Source organism: Caretta caretta, chromosome 1 (genome assembly GCF_965140235.1).
Source record: "Caretta caretta isolate rCarCar2 chromosome 1, rCarCar1.hap1, whole genome shotgun sequence".
NCBI lineage: Eukaryota > Metazoa > Chordata > Testudines > Cheloniidae > Caretta > Caretta caretta.
The window spans coordinates 228,462,973-228,476,584 of NC_134206.1; the positions used below are offsets into that span (position 1 = coordinate 228,462,973).

General features: G+C 39.8%; 1 protein-coding gene and 1 non-coding gene across 4 annotated transcripts in view; both read left to right on the top strand.

Moving 5' to 3' along the window:
• Positions 1–13,612, top strand: part of KIAA0930 (KIAA0930 ortholog) — a 135,771-nt gene that overhangs the window by 59,418 nt on the left and 62,741 nt on the right. The window lies entirely within an intron of this gene.
• On the top strand, positions 8,788–8,912 carry LOC125630709 (U6atac minor spliceosomal RNA). The gene has a single exon (XR_007354761.2). It is a non-coding gene; the product is annotated as a U6atac minor spliceosomal RNA (small nuclear RNA).

Consider the following 13,612-nt stretch of genomic DNA (forward strand, 5'->3'; position numbering starts at 1 on the left):
GGAGTGTGCCCATGGAGGTGAGTTTAGGTGTTAAGCTCTAACAGGTCTTTACTGAGCATGTGCAACGGTGATTTTTTTTTTCCAAAGGCTTGTAAGGTGGCCAAATTTGAGTGGATTTTCACAAGATGGCAAGAGGCTCATCCCTGACATAAAAGCCTTCCCACTCCAAATTTCAAGTCCCTGTTCCGAAGTATGGGGACACTAAAGCCATTGAAAGAAAAAGTCTCCATTTTTTAACCTGGGCAAAACTGATTATTTTTCCCTAGTCTTGTTCTTGGAAATGGCTCAACCATTTTGGTTGAAATTTTCCAAAACAATTCAACCTGAGGCAGATGCCCAGCATAGAAAATTTCAACCCAAGTGGTTAAAAATCTGGCAAGCTATAAGCAAGTGAAAAGGGGTCTTTTAATGAGAAGTATCAGGCAACCTTAACAATAGGCTGGGCTACTAGTTCGGTCTGTAATGCTAAATATTGGTAGTAGTCACGTACACCTGTCTTGAGGAGAATGGGGGCCAGACCACTTGTTAACAGAACCTTTTACACAGCAGATGATTTTATAATGTGCATCCATGACCTGTTTCTGGAGTTTGGGATGAAATACATATTGAAATTCACTGGAAAACGAGTGGCCTAGATGCCTCATGAGATTAGTAAGTCTACACCAAAACACTACAGAGGCCCAGCGTTCTCCCGTTGCTATTGTAAATGCATCTCCCCAAGAGGCAGTGTTGAACTAGTGCTGTCTACGCGGAGACTGAGGTTGGCTTTGTTGCATGATCTTAAATTATGTATTAATTATATTGATTTTTATCACTTTGAGGGTTGCCAGGTTCTTACCCCAAAATCAGGGCCAGTACAATTGAAATGTATTATATTGTTGGGAGCCCTGATGTGCACAGTTGCGTCACTCACACTATAGGAAGTCTTTTATATTTACAAATACACCTGTCCTCGGGAGCCAAAAAGTCTTACCACGTTATAGGTGAAACCGAGTTATATCGAACTTGCTTTGATCCACTGGAGTGCGCAGCCTCGTCCTCCCGGAGCTCTGCTTTACCGCGTTATGTCTGAATTTGTGTTATATCGGGTCACGTTATATAAGGGTAGAGGTGTATAGTTTATTAATACATTTAGCACAGTCACAAACACCCCAATTTAGTAAGATAGAGATACTACAAAATGTACATCTGCACATCCATATGTTGACACCATCTCCTGTAGAACAACCTGAAATGTCAGCCATCATCTTCCTCATCACCTTCCCCATCATCATCAGTGGCCATCATTCTGGCTTCTCCCAAAGACTATATCTCTCTCTCCTACTGCCCCTATGCTGGGATGCCACTTTTATAATATGTTACTGATATGTTTTATAATATGTTACTGCCCCTATGCTGATGCCATCATGTTTGATGCATATTCAGTAGGGGATTTTCACCTTTTCCTTTTTTGTATTTCCTCACTTTACTAATGTTGGAGTGTCCTTTTCGTATAGGTTAGTATATCAATGATCTCAAATTATTATCATATCCATCTATTTGTTACCATAGCCCTTTCCTGGTTAGGTATCACATTTGTTATTTCTGTCCTAACCTGTTATTTCGGCTATTTCTAAGTTGTGGTGTATCTGTTAAGTTTTAAAAAGGGTAGGAAATTAGGAAAGCCCCAATGCCAACCTGCTTTAATGCATCCTCTGTGTTAAAGGTTGCAGTCATACATGGACCTTTTGCTTTAGCTCATCACCATCTATCTAGGTGAAAGGTCCCAAACATATGTACGCTAACTTTGCCTTAGATCACCATACAGGATGTAGCCGGCAGGTCGCCTGTGTTATAGCCAAAATATACTCTAATATAAACCTATTATAATAAAACAAATAATCAAACCCATAGGAAACTTATAAGAAAAGATATATAGGCAAGCAAGCAGCCTAGCCTTAGATGTATCTCATGTACCTGTTATGTATGGCAATTCATTGCCAGGACATCATTCAGGGCTGTGGAATTTTCACAGCCCTCAGCGGTATAGCTTTGTTGATCTAATTTTCTAGTGTAGACAATCCCTGAGTGATTGGTTCAAATTCAGCTCTGAACAGTAGCAAATGAAAGCTTGTTACCCTGTGATGGCTGATTGTCAGAATTGTTGAATTCAGTGGCTTCTATCCAGTGTTCAGTGGAAAGTTCCCATGTCCCAAGCCCCGTGTTATAGCTGCCATGAACTGGTGTCTGTGGGCAGTGTCTGTAGAGGACTGAATGGGCATGAGGGCTGAACAACCCAGTCCCCTGTAGAGCGGGTCCTTCCAGGTAAGAATTGAAGCAAATATGAAGGGCAAGAAGCTTGCACTGCTGCTAGGTGTTCTGTCCACACATTGCCTGCCTTGAGCACTACAGTCTCTGTCGTGCACATTCAACTTTAAAACAAAATTACTGCATGGTCTTGTAAGGATGAGCTAACACTTTAACACACCCTTTCTACAAAAGATAATTGCAAAGCAAAACATAATTAACATTTGCTAAATTGAATTGGAAACCCCAGTGTAACGAATTAGAACACTTTGGGCAAATCCTAATTTTCAGTGATGGTTCTATGTTAACAAAAAACATACACTATCACAGGAGTAGGAAAATATTTACTTTATGATTAACCCATAACAAAAGCTGGTGATAGTTTCGTCCTGGCAAACAAAAGGAAAATGTCATAGGGAGAACCAAAGATCAGTATGACCCTAGATCTGCTGGGTCATGTCTGCTTTAAGCCTGGCCGTGCAGCTGTTGAAAATGGAGCAGGGTAAATGTGAGATTCAACTGTAACCGTTGGTCTGCTACATGCTAATGATGAGCTATTTGTGTGTGTGTATGTGGTTACATGTGGAGTGTGTGTATGATACGCATCTATAATAACCATGTGTGTATGTGTCTCTCTGTTTGTTATAGTAGTGAGTTATTAAAATTCTCCATGTACAGATGAGGAAACAACTAAAAACAAAATGTGGTTGTTTCTCAGGTTGCAAAGATATTTTAAATTGTTTGTAAAGATTATAAACACTAAAAATAGAGGTCATTTTAATCTGTTACATTAACATATGGCCTCTGCTGTCAGTTGCTCACCCTCCTCGCTGCTCTGAAATCATGGTGCGATAGCAGTAGGTGTTGATGACCTGGCAGAGTGTTTGGTGTAACAAATTCATTTGAAGGCATGGTTCTACTGGGAAAATGACTGTAGAATAGCATTACAAATTTCCATGTTTATGTTTCAGTGAAAGGTAAATGTGTTCAGCTTACAGTTGAGAAGAGATTCTTTTTCCTAATGAAGACAAAAACTCAACCATGAATTTAAAGTCAGTCTGGGTTCTTCCCTGCTTGTGCATCTTCCTCAGTAACCTTGACCAGTATAGAAATATACTTGTAAGTGTCCATCTATATTAACTACAACTATAGCTCACCTTGATTTGGTCACAATGGCTTGTGATGATAGAAAACAAGAAAAGTTTGGCTTGATTTTCAGAGATCAGACGTAGTTTGCTTTGTTTGTATTAAAAAGCAAACCAAAACTTTTGAATAGAGCAAACTTGATTTGAAGCTGCTCAAAGGAATACAATAGGAAAGTTTGTGGTTCCATTTTTCCAGCTACCCTTTTGCAGAATCCCTCTTCAGAGTCAAAGCATTGCAGTGCAGTTTGTGGGATTTTACGTTCAGTTAATCTAAAAGGAAACCAGTGAAGAGTCATGTCTGCAGTGCAGAAAGGTCTGATTTTGTTGTGAAATGTGTGTGCATAATCTTGCATTCAAGCCATCTGCATTAATATTGTCAACAAAACAATTTATTGTTTCAGTTTAACAGTAGTTTTACCACTTCTCAATTTTTTCTCTTAGAGCTGGCCCTGGAGCCAGTCTCATAAACAGACATCCCATTGGAATCAAAAGCAACAAAAGGTCCAAAGCAGTGGTTTGAACATACGTCTTCCTAATGCTGTAGTGTAGGCTCACGTCTCTTAGAGTGAAGATCAGTCTCTTTCTTGATTGTATGTGCTATCCTCTTTGTGTAGGATTGTGTCTCTTACCTGTGTAGAAGAAATTCTGAAGGTACACATGTGGTTCCTGATATATTGCATCATGATAATAGACAGTGTCTCTCTTTTGTGAAAGTGTCTTTTTGAAGAACAGTGAAAAAGCAGTTTAAAAGGTTTAATTTGGCTGGAACGTCATATACCTGTTCAATGAAGATCAGTTGCTGTTCTTTACATTTTGAAAGGGAAGTAAAGTGTGTTCTTAAATATAGGTAAATGCAGTTTCCAAGAATAGTGCACTTTGTTTGTACCATTTTCAGTTATTCAGTGAAAAAACTAGTTTGTGTGAATTGGTAAGCAATTAACTTTGTTTTAATAACATAAAAAGTGTTGGGTCTGTTATCACCATAATGTCTGGGTGACACATTCACATAACTCTTCTATGCACCCGAGAGAGAGATGACCCAGTGATGTTGCAACCAAAAAGCAGAAGGATGATTCTGTTGGGATAGATAAGGACTTTTGCAGTAGAAGTAGTGGAGAAAGCAGTCTCTTGAGTTCTCTGTCACATAAGGAGAATCTTTAGGAGGTTATCCCAGTGTAGTGCATTTGATATGGTTCATTCTAAATAGCCATGCTGAAATAGAGCTAATCTAAAGCAAAGTCTATAGCACATCTAATATTCAGAGAATACTTGAATATTCAAGACATTTGGATAACTTTGAATAGCAATTGATGCAGTACCCAGCAAACCCAGGCAAAGATCTTTTTCATTAGTTGCTTATCACTGACTTCTAAGTAAATAGAGTAAATAAAACATAAAATCAGCCAGCAATTAGTGATGCTAAGACCTGTCCTTGGTCCTGATAAACTGTTAGTTTGTGGAGGTTAAAAGACTCCAAACATGTTTACCATGTGTAAAGATATAACAGTTTTTAACTGTTCAGTGCATTGTTGTGCTGACTTCTGGGCTCCAAATAGAGCATCAAAAATCGTACTGTAAAGGGGATAAATAGAACTCCATTAACTTGGTTAATTGACTAATTGCTGCTGATAATAATGTCACCTTTGTTTTGTATAGAATTTTCTTCATCCTTCTGTCTTCTTGCATTCACTGCTACAATTACTATATAGGTCTGAGGAACAACTGAGCACATAACATATCTTGGCATTCTGCATGTATTTGACCGTTACTGCGGAGAGTAATGATACAAAGGATGGGCTAACTTAGATCAAAGCAGGAAGGGGTTGTGTGATGTCATGTGACGCTGCATCACTTGTATGGCATGACATAGAACAGGGAAGAGAATGGAGTCCTGTATCTGGAAGGAGTCTGTGTCCTCAAGCAAGCTTACACCCAGAAAAGCATTGTAGGGGGAAACATCCCTTATGCTCTCAGCAACCTCCTCTACTCGTATTCTCCTCTATGGGCTTCTAGGAAGGAAGAAGGAACTGACAGGGCCACTCTGTTTCCCCTAGATTCTGGCTAGAGGAAGGCATATAGAAGAGTCGTGTTTCCCCTGGGGGTGGGGAAGAGCTGTAGGAACAGGATCTGCCTCTGACTTTGAGTGAAGGAGGAAACCAGCAGTGGGAAAGAAGAAAAGGAGGCAGATAACATAGTTCCTGGCACCAGTGCTGTTCCTCCTACTGGTGGGAAGGCTGAGAATTCTATGAATGCCTCTTCACCAGCTTTGCCTGTTGCTCCCTATCCTCCCTCTATGAGGGTCTTAATCTCACTGGCCAATGACAAGCAGCAGGAGGAAGAGCTGGTTTCCCCCAAACTCAGGAGAGGAAGCTTTCAGCATCGGAGAATGAGGGTCACTCTCCCATGCTCCCATCTGGTATAACAGCTGCTCAGCAACTCTGGGCTGATGTCAAGGCACAGAGTTTTGGGAGGCAGCTGGTATATCTTTAGCTTGCTGCTCTGATGTCAAGGGGTAAACTGCAGTGAAGTTACTTATCCAGGAACTCTGTCCTGCGGGGATGATAATGAACATGTTTCCTTGTGGTCTCATGTTCTGCATATAGCCTTGCTGGGATGATAATAAATCATGCACATTTGTGAAGTTATTAGCTCAACCCCTTTCATTTTCTGGCCTGATGTTAAGCTACAGGCCTCTGATTCTGCAGTCTCTAGCTTGCTGGGCTGATGTGAAGTCTTGTGAGGTTAGCTCCTCTAGTTTGCTCAATTTATGAGGTCTCTGGCTGAGCACCCTCACTTGCTGGGCTACTGTGAAAGTGCGTGTGTCTGTGTGTGTGTGTGTTTTGCAGTCTCAGTCCAGCCAAGAACATATGCTTGGAAAAAATACAAAAAGAAAAGTGCCAGCTGTAAGATTTTGCCTAAGTTTGGTCTTGTTAAAAATAATTATTGCTTTGTGCCCTTCGCCCCCAGCCTCTTGTGCTATTGTGTTATGGATCTGAACATAATTACAACAGCAAAAAAACTCAGGGTCCAACATACTGTTCTCTTCACCAGTAGCCAATAACTGGTCCTTTTTAGAGGAAAGGCTAATTTCTCCTCACATCTCCCTCATTACCACTGCCAGCCAAAAAAGTGCAACTAATTTTCCAGTACTGTTTGGGGTACTTTCTCCCTGTTTGCAGCTTATTATCGTAACCCTCAAACATCAGGATTTAGATTAGTTTCTGTGCTGGGTAGAGTGCTACAAACATTATCCTTATCCATATAAATGTTTAATCCTTTTTTTATTTGCTGGAAACTTACTAAGCTTTTTGCCCCGTCAAGAAGGAAGGCCTGTCTAGCCAGGGCTATTTGGCAAAAAGGTATTTTCCTTCATGTATGTCAACTTGCCACAAGGTTTGTGACGAATGCTTTCATTACTTAGACAGTACAACAATAGTGACGGCGAAGCGACATGTGACTCTTAGCCTTCAAGACAGTTTAACAGCTGATGTACTGCAAAGAACGCTCAGCTTGACTGTGGGAGGAAATGAATATGCCAAAGGTACTGAGATGTCAACTAGCCTCTGCAAAACAAGACTGTGGATGTGAGAGTAGATTTGAAATGCTGGCTTTCAACCTATGAAGCACAAGATTTGGAATAGGTTCAGGTCACTGTTGTACCTTTAGCCTCCTCTGCTCTGTTGCTAACAGGCAGCCAATTTATAAGATGCACACTTACCGTCTACCTCTTCTCCTTCTCTTCCTCCACCAATTACTATGCATGCACACTCCCATTAGACTTATTTAGCACTGTCCACTCAAATACACTCTGTAATCAAATGATGCGTTAATTCATTTAACTACCTCACCAAAAACAAGAAGGGATGGGCGTCTGTAGTCGGGATGGGTGAGCTTTCTTTTATACTGTCCTCTATTCACACGAACATCTCCCATTGAAATCCATGAGAGTTCTACCCTAGTTCAAAGGACCACAGAGAAGGGTTGGAGGATTTTTTGTGCATTTTACCTACTTTCTGTTGTATTCAGATCTTTTCTTGCTCTTTTTTTCATACTTAATTTCCCAAATATCCTGAATCTTGGTCTTATTTGGCTACATATTTCTCAATTGTTTTCCTGATACTATCAGCTCCAAGTGCTTGGTGACAAAACAAGCGTAGAGGCTTGGGGTACATTTAAGTCTCACAAGAGCATGCCATGACACTCTTGGGGTCAAATCCAGAGGTGACCTATAAATGGTGGAGTAAATTGCACATTGGTGTATGTTGAAGGTAAATGGGTGCAATTTACACCACGAGGTGGTGCCAGAAGTGTGGAGTTATGGCAAAAAAGCCAACAAAAGGAGAGTGTAAGAAGGTGTACAATGAAGCAGCTTCCCCTTTCTTTTTGTCACTTACCTGTATAACAGTCCTACCTTACTGCTCTTCATTGTGGTTAAATTATATCCACTTATTACTATGTTACTTACACCTCCAATTAGGACATCGCTTGAATTTGGTCATTAATCATGTGATCTGTGACTCAGCCATTTTGCAACCATGCCTGTAATAACTTTTTAAAATATACTTTCTCCTCTGTCTGCCTTGTGGTGTTGAAGCTGCCATTGCAATTCACATTTTAGCCCTCTTATTTTGTCTTTACATTTTTCTGAATTCACATGTTCCCAGATAACATCCAAACAGTAGGCTCCCAAAGCTGAATGCCATCTGAGTACTGGTGTATTCGCCCATCCTGTGCCTGTAGGTGAACTTTTGTTGTTGGCCCAGCCTGGCAGCTAGAGGACATCCATGGAGGATCTCCAGTCCTTTGTCGCCTTAGGCTAAGAGCTTTTAAATGTTCACATGTATTTCCCAAGTACCCAACATTTCTCAGATGACTGCTTTGCCACGAATGGGGACCCAAACTTCTCAGCATCTCGTACCAACTAATGACGCGTGTGTGTGTGTGTGTGTGTGTCTGCAGTTACAAAGGGCCTTGGTCTGGCATGCTGCTTTGTCACTGACATCAATGCAAGGTCCCCCAGGGAATGAAAGGGCAGAATGAGACTGTAGAGTATTTTCTTAGTGTATACTGCCTTGGGTGGTTGATTTTGTTCAGTAAGCAAGTCTTTCCTTGCACTTATTTATTTTATAATTTTATTCTTTAATATTTATTGTCTATATGACAATGACATAGCTAAGATCAAGGCCCCAATGTGATTGTATTGCACAAACACCTAGTAAGTGAAAAGAATATCCCTGCTCTGATCATTTTACAATCTAAATAAACAAGGCAGCCAAAGAGAGGGAGAAAGGAAGTATTGTTACCGCCATTTTTACAGATTGGGAACTGAGGCGCAGCCAGATAAAATGCCTTGCTTGAGTTTCATGAAAGGAGAGAAGGTTAGCACTCCCCTTGATAAGGATGGAAGAGGTCCTAGTGACCTTTACAACACGCATATGATTAAGGCATTGCCACTTACTTCGTGGCATCTAACCAAGTTGTGGGGGGTTTTTTTGTTGTTGTTGTTTTTTTTTTGAGATCACTAAAGAAGCCTGTGACAGAGCCAGGAACTGAACCCAGATTTCCTGCACATTAGTCCAGTGCCTTCCCCACAAGACCTGCTTCTTCTTATGTGCTGTGTGATTTGTTCTCGAGAATGCTTATTGCTTTCTTTCTGCTTGGATGGGTCTAACAAGAAGATAAGATGTGAGTGGTGAGCATTCTGAAAGCAGTTTGGCTCAGTCTTTCCTTTGCAGCTGAGAGCAAAATTCTAATTGCTACCTTTACTGTAGATTTTTTAAAAAAAACAACAGGCTTTTATTGTTCTCACAAGTATTTGAATAACTGACTACCCTGTCCGTGGTTTTGTATCCCTCATGTCTCACTGCTTGCCATTTACCATTCCTTTTTATTTTTTGACTGAAACAGCCCGTTCATACACTTCCCTTGCATCATACCTTTATAAAATATTAAAGATTTGACCTTGCAGAGTATATGTTTAATGTACCAAGCCATCGCTCCCAGGCTCCACACAGGAGCAATCACCGTGAATGAAAGTCGTGCGTGTGTGTCTGTTGCAGCCAGAGGAAAAGTGTATCAAATTTAATCTGTTTGCTTGATAAATTGTTTTTCAACCACTATAACTAATTGTCTATTACAACCGTGTCTGCTTACTGAGTGCCATACTTTATATGCATGTAGGTGCTAGAACAGGGTTTGAATTTTGAGTAGCAGTCATGAGAGCAGATTGCAAAATCTGATCACGCTTACAATAAGGTTTGTGTCTTTGCTCAGTGAATTCAGTTAATATTTCCAGTAATCTTTCCATCTCACAATTCATTCATTCATTCTCCTTCTGGATTCTTGTCTTTGAATTAAAAATAGGGGAAAAAATCCATTTCTTATTTTTTCATCAAGTTTTTTTAAAGCATTGTGTTCAACTGAGAAATTAAGAATGAACTCTATTTAAGAAAATACTTCTTGTTTAGAATACCTTGTTTAAAATACCTGCATTAAACTAATGTGTGTATCATCAGTAGGTCAGGGGACTTTTTAGGGACAATATCAGAAAGTGATTTGTAGTGGGATTTCCCCCACTCTTTAAAACAAAAACAGATTCCCCTGTCCCCAGCCTTCTCTCCCTCTTATTGGGCTGCTGTTTCCCTTGTTTAAATTGATGGGTGTACTTCATAAAATACCAAATACAACTGTGAATTCAGGGGATGGCAGCATTTCTTAGATGCTTTCTAGAAACAGACATGTTGTTGATAGAATTCCTTCAACATCATGATAAACAGCTAAATCAATAAAAAAAAAACCAACCAAAACAAAACCCAACCCATAATATATTCATTTTAATGAAAAATTAATTGCTGTCAATCGTAGCTTATAGAGTGTCTCACCCTTTTCAGATTGTTTTTCTTTGCTTTGAAATTGTAATCCTGATGCTCTTCTGTTCGTCGAATGCACACTAACAGGGTTCTGCATATCCATGAAAAAATGGAAACCCCCATCCTCTCTTTCCACGTTTGATACCTCTGGACCACCTTCCTGCCAAAGCCCCCCAGTGAGAGAGATTGTCAACATTCATATTGATCCAGAAGGAGTTTTGTAATTAAATGGCAGATGGATGGGATGTAAATTTCATTCTCTCTCATTCTCCAGTGAATCACTGTTTTGATAAGGTACTTTTTACCATTCATTAAAGGATGGGCACTCTGAGCTATTGACTTTAATGGATGTAGGATTAGGCCCCAAAGTTACTACCTAGATGTCTGGTAAAAATCTAGCCAAGGCCAGTAACAGTAACCAAAAGTTGTTTCTATGTGGTGACTGTTCAGTGGTCTTGAGCAGTCTCAGTTGAATCCTGGGTTTTCATGTTTGTTTGTTTTTTTCTTTTATGCAATATCAATACCATTATTTTGGGAGTTGAGTGAGTGGGTAGGCATGTGATTGGTGATAGGAGACTTACAAATACAAAAGATGGGTGTGATTGTTACAAAGGTGAACAAACTTCACTTGTAGCTGCGTTATGTAGGAAGGAAATTAGCAGTGGCATAGGGAAGGATGTTTGTTTCCAGGATGTAGTTTCCTTTGTCAGATACCATTTAGTTCTGCAGAACTGAACCTTACTTTTCACTGATTTTGATGTCACTTTTAAATTTTAAGAATATTACTCTGAAGTGATCACCTGAAGATGATCTCAGAAGTTTCTTATGGTTTGTCTACATGGTGGGGTAATGCACTCTACTGTAGTCTGGCTTCTAAAGTGCACTAATGTACTGGACATTAATAGGTTCACTTAGACCCTGCTGATGCGCACCAAAGGTTCCCTAGTGCGCTTTAACATATAAACAGCACCATGTTAAAGCACACTAGGGAATCTTTGGTGTGCATCAGCAGGGTCTACCTGGACCAATTAATGCACAGTACATTAGTGTGCTCTCGTAATCACTCCCCCCCCCCCACACCCCGTCCCTCATAGTGCATTACCCCATTATGTAGATGAGCCCTTAAAAGCCTTAGTCTTGTTTGGAAATGTTAGATCACAGCAGTATTTACAGTGCTTAGCAGTAGAGGTTTTCTATTCTAGAACAAAAAGATGCATATATCCTTCCCCTCTCCCTTTTCACAGGAAGGACACCACCTGTAGTTGATCTTAATGGCCACAGTGATAATGGGCCACAGGCTCACATGCTATTTCAAATCAAAAGTTATCTAGCAATACCAGAGCAATTACATTTAAGGTGTGTACTGAAAACTACCGATGGATTCTAGAGAGAATATATTGAATTCAGACAGCTGTAAAAATGGAGTCACAGCAATCTGAGCACCATTCAGTCATGTTTAGAAAGGTGACAAATACAGGAAAATCAATTACCATCTATTGGCAATCAGGTGTTCATGGTGCAACTGCTGCAGAGTTAATTGCTTACCCCAGCTCAGTATGTTTTAACCCTTTCATGTTGGTGACCCTTATTTGAAATCAAAACATTTGGGAACCCCTTTCCATTTACTGTAAAAGTAAGAGTAAAAAAAAAAAAGTTTCAATGATCAATTATATAGGCTTATTGTTGTGGATGTATTTTGACAGCGAATACTTGACCTTGAAGGGTAAAGATGTGAGGAGAGCCAGGGAGCAAGATTTTCTTTGCTTTAGATGGTAATAAAACTTTCAGTGCCTCATGACCCCCCATAAACGTGATGAACTGTTTGAAAAACACTTGGTCTAATTTAAGCAAAGTTATCCTCTCATATTTTTATTAATATTCTGTTTTCCCTTCCTGTACGGATCTTCCATTTACGTCAGTGGAACATCCATGAAAAGTCAAATACTGGAGTCAGGATCTGCAGCACAGGAAAAACTTTCTCATGTTCTGCTCATTTATTCAGTATCTTTTTCTCTCAGTATTGGAAGCTCCTGTAATAAGTTCAGTGTTTCTTTCAATTATTTGGTATGATTAGATAGAAGAAAAATCCAGAGCAACCCAGGGAAAAAAATTAATGCTCACTCTCTTTATTGCAATATTTGCTTGTTATTTCAGTCTCTCTCTCTTTTTTGAGTTCACAGTGCTGAATTCCCTCAACATCTACTGTAGTTAGTGAGTGTTGATGGTGCTCATTACTAAAGGGGCCACACATATATAGAATTTGCAGAGTGGAACTCTTCAAATTCCAAATCTACATAATCTTACATTATACTTTTAAAACGTGAAAGATATATATTTTTACACTTGGATGAGCCCATGGATTTTCTTCATTTTCAAAGAAAATTAGTCTATCTGTCTTAAATGCTTATATGGCACTCCATTAATGTACTATTTAAACACCCCATAATCTTTAATGTGTTTATCCTTACAACACACGTGTGAGGTAAGGCAATGGTGGTATTCCCATTTTACAGATGGGCAAGGGAGGCACTAGAGACTAAGTGATATGCCCAATGTCACACAAGAAGTCTTTGGCAGAGGAAGGAATTGAACATGAGTCTTGCATGGTCTAGGCTAGCCCACTAGCCACTGGTCTGTCCTTTTTTCTTTTCTACCAACATTTTTACCAGAAGAAGGATGAGATATTTCTGGTGAAGTATAACTTTTTTTAAAGTGGCTTGGACCTTCCTGCCTGAGCGGGCACTTCTCTTCCCAGGCTGTATTATCATGGTTAGGATTGGTAGGTGTTCATGCCCATGCTCCTTGATGTATCAGAGAAGAAGCTATTGGCAAGATGTCCTCTGTGAAGGCCTCTCATTTTGGTGATTCCCACATGGTCTGAAATGTCCTGATTTTCTCGATCTTCTGAGATTGTTGCAAAGTCTGTCTTTTTGGGATCGCAGAAGTGATTGGGGTGAGCTTTTTGGAGGGAAGCCTGGGTGCTTTTGGTTTCTAATATGCTGACTAGCTGATGTCTGATATGCGGTCGGGACAAATGTGCCATTCTGGTTTTGTGCTAGTTGTACCTTTTTAATACAAAGAGTGTCTATAGCCCAGGGTAGGCTTTGTTAAATTTGAATATTTTGAGAATATATGACTAAAAGAGCAGTTTATCACTTGCAGAGTACTTTGCTAACTCAAAACCAAAATGAAGTGTAATAAAAATCACCTACATGTCTTGAGTGCTTTTAATCCTAAAATCTTGAAGAGCTTCACAAATAATTTAATTAACCTTCAAACATCTCAGTAAAATCATATTACTAAACCCATTTT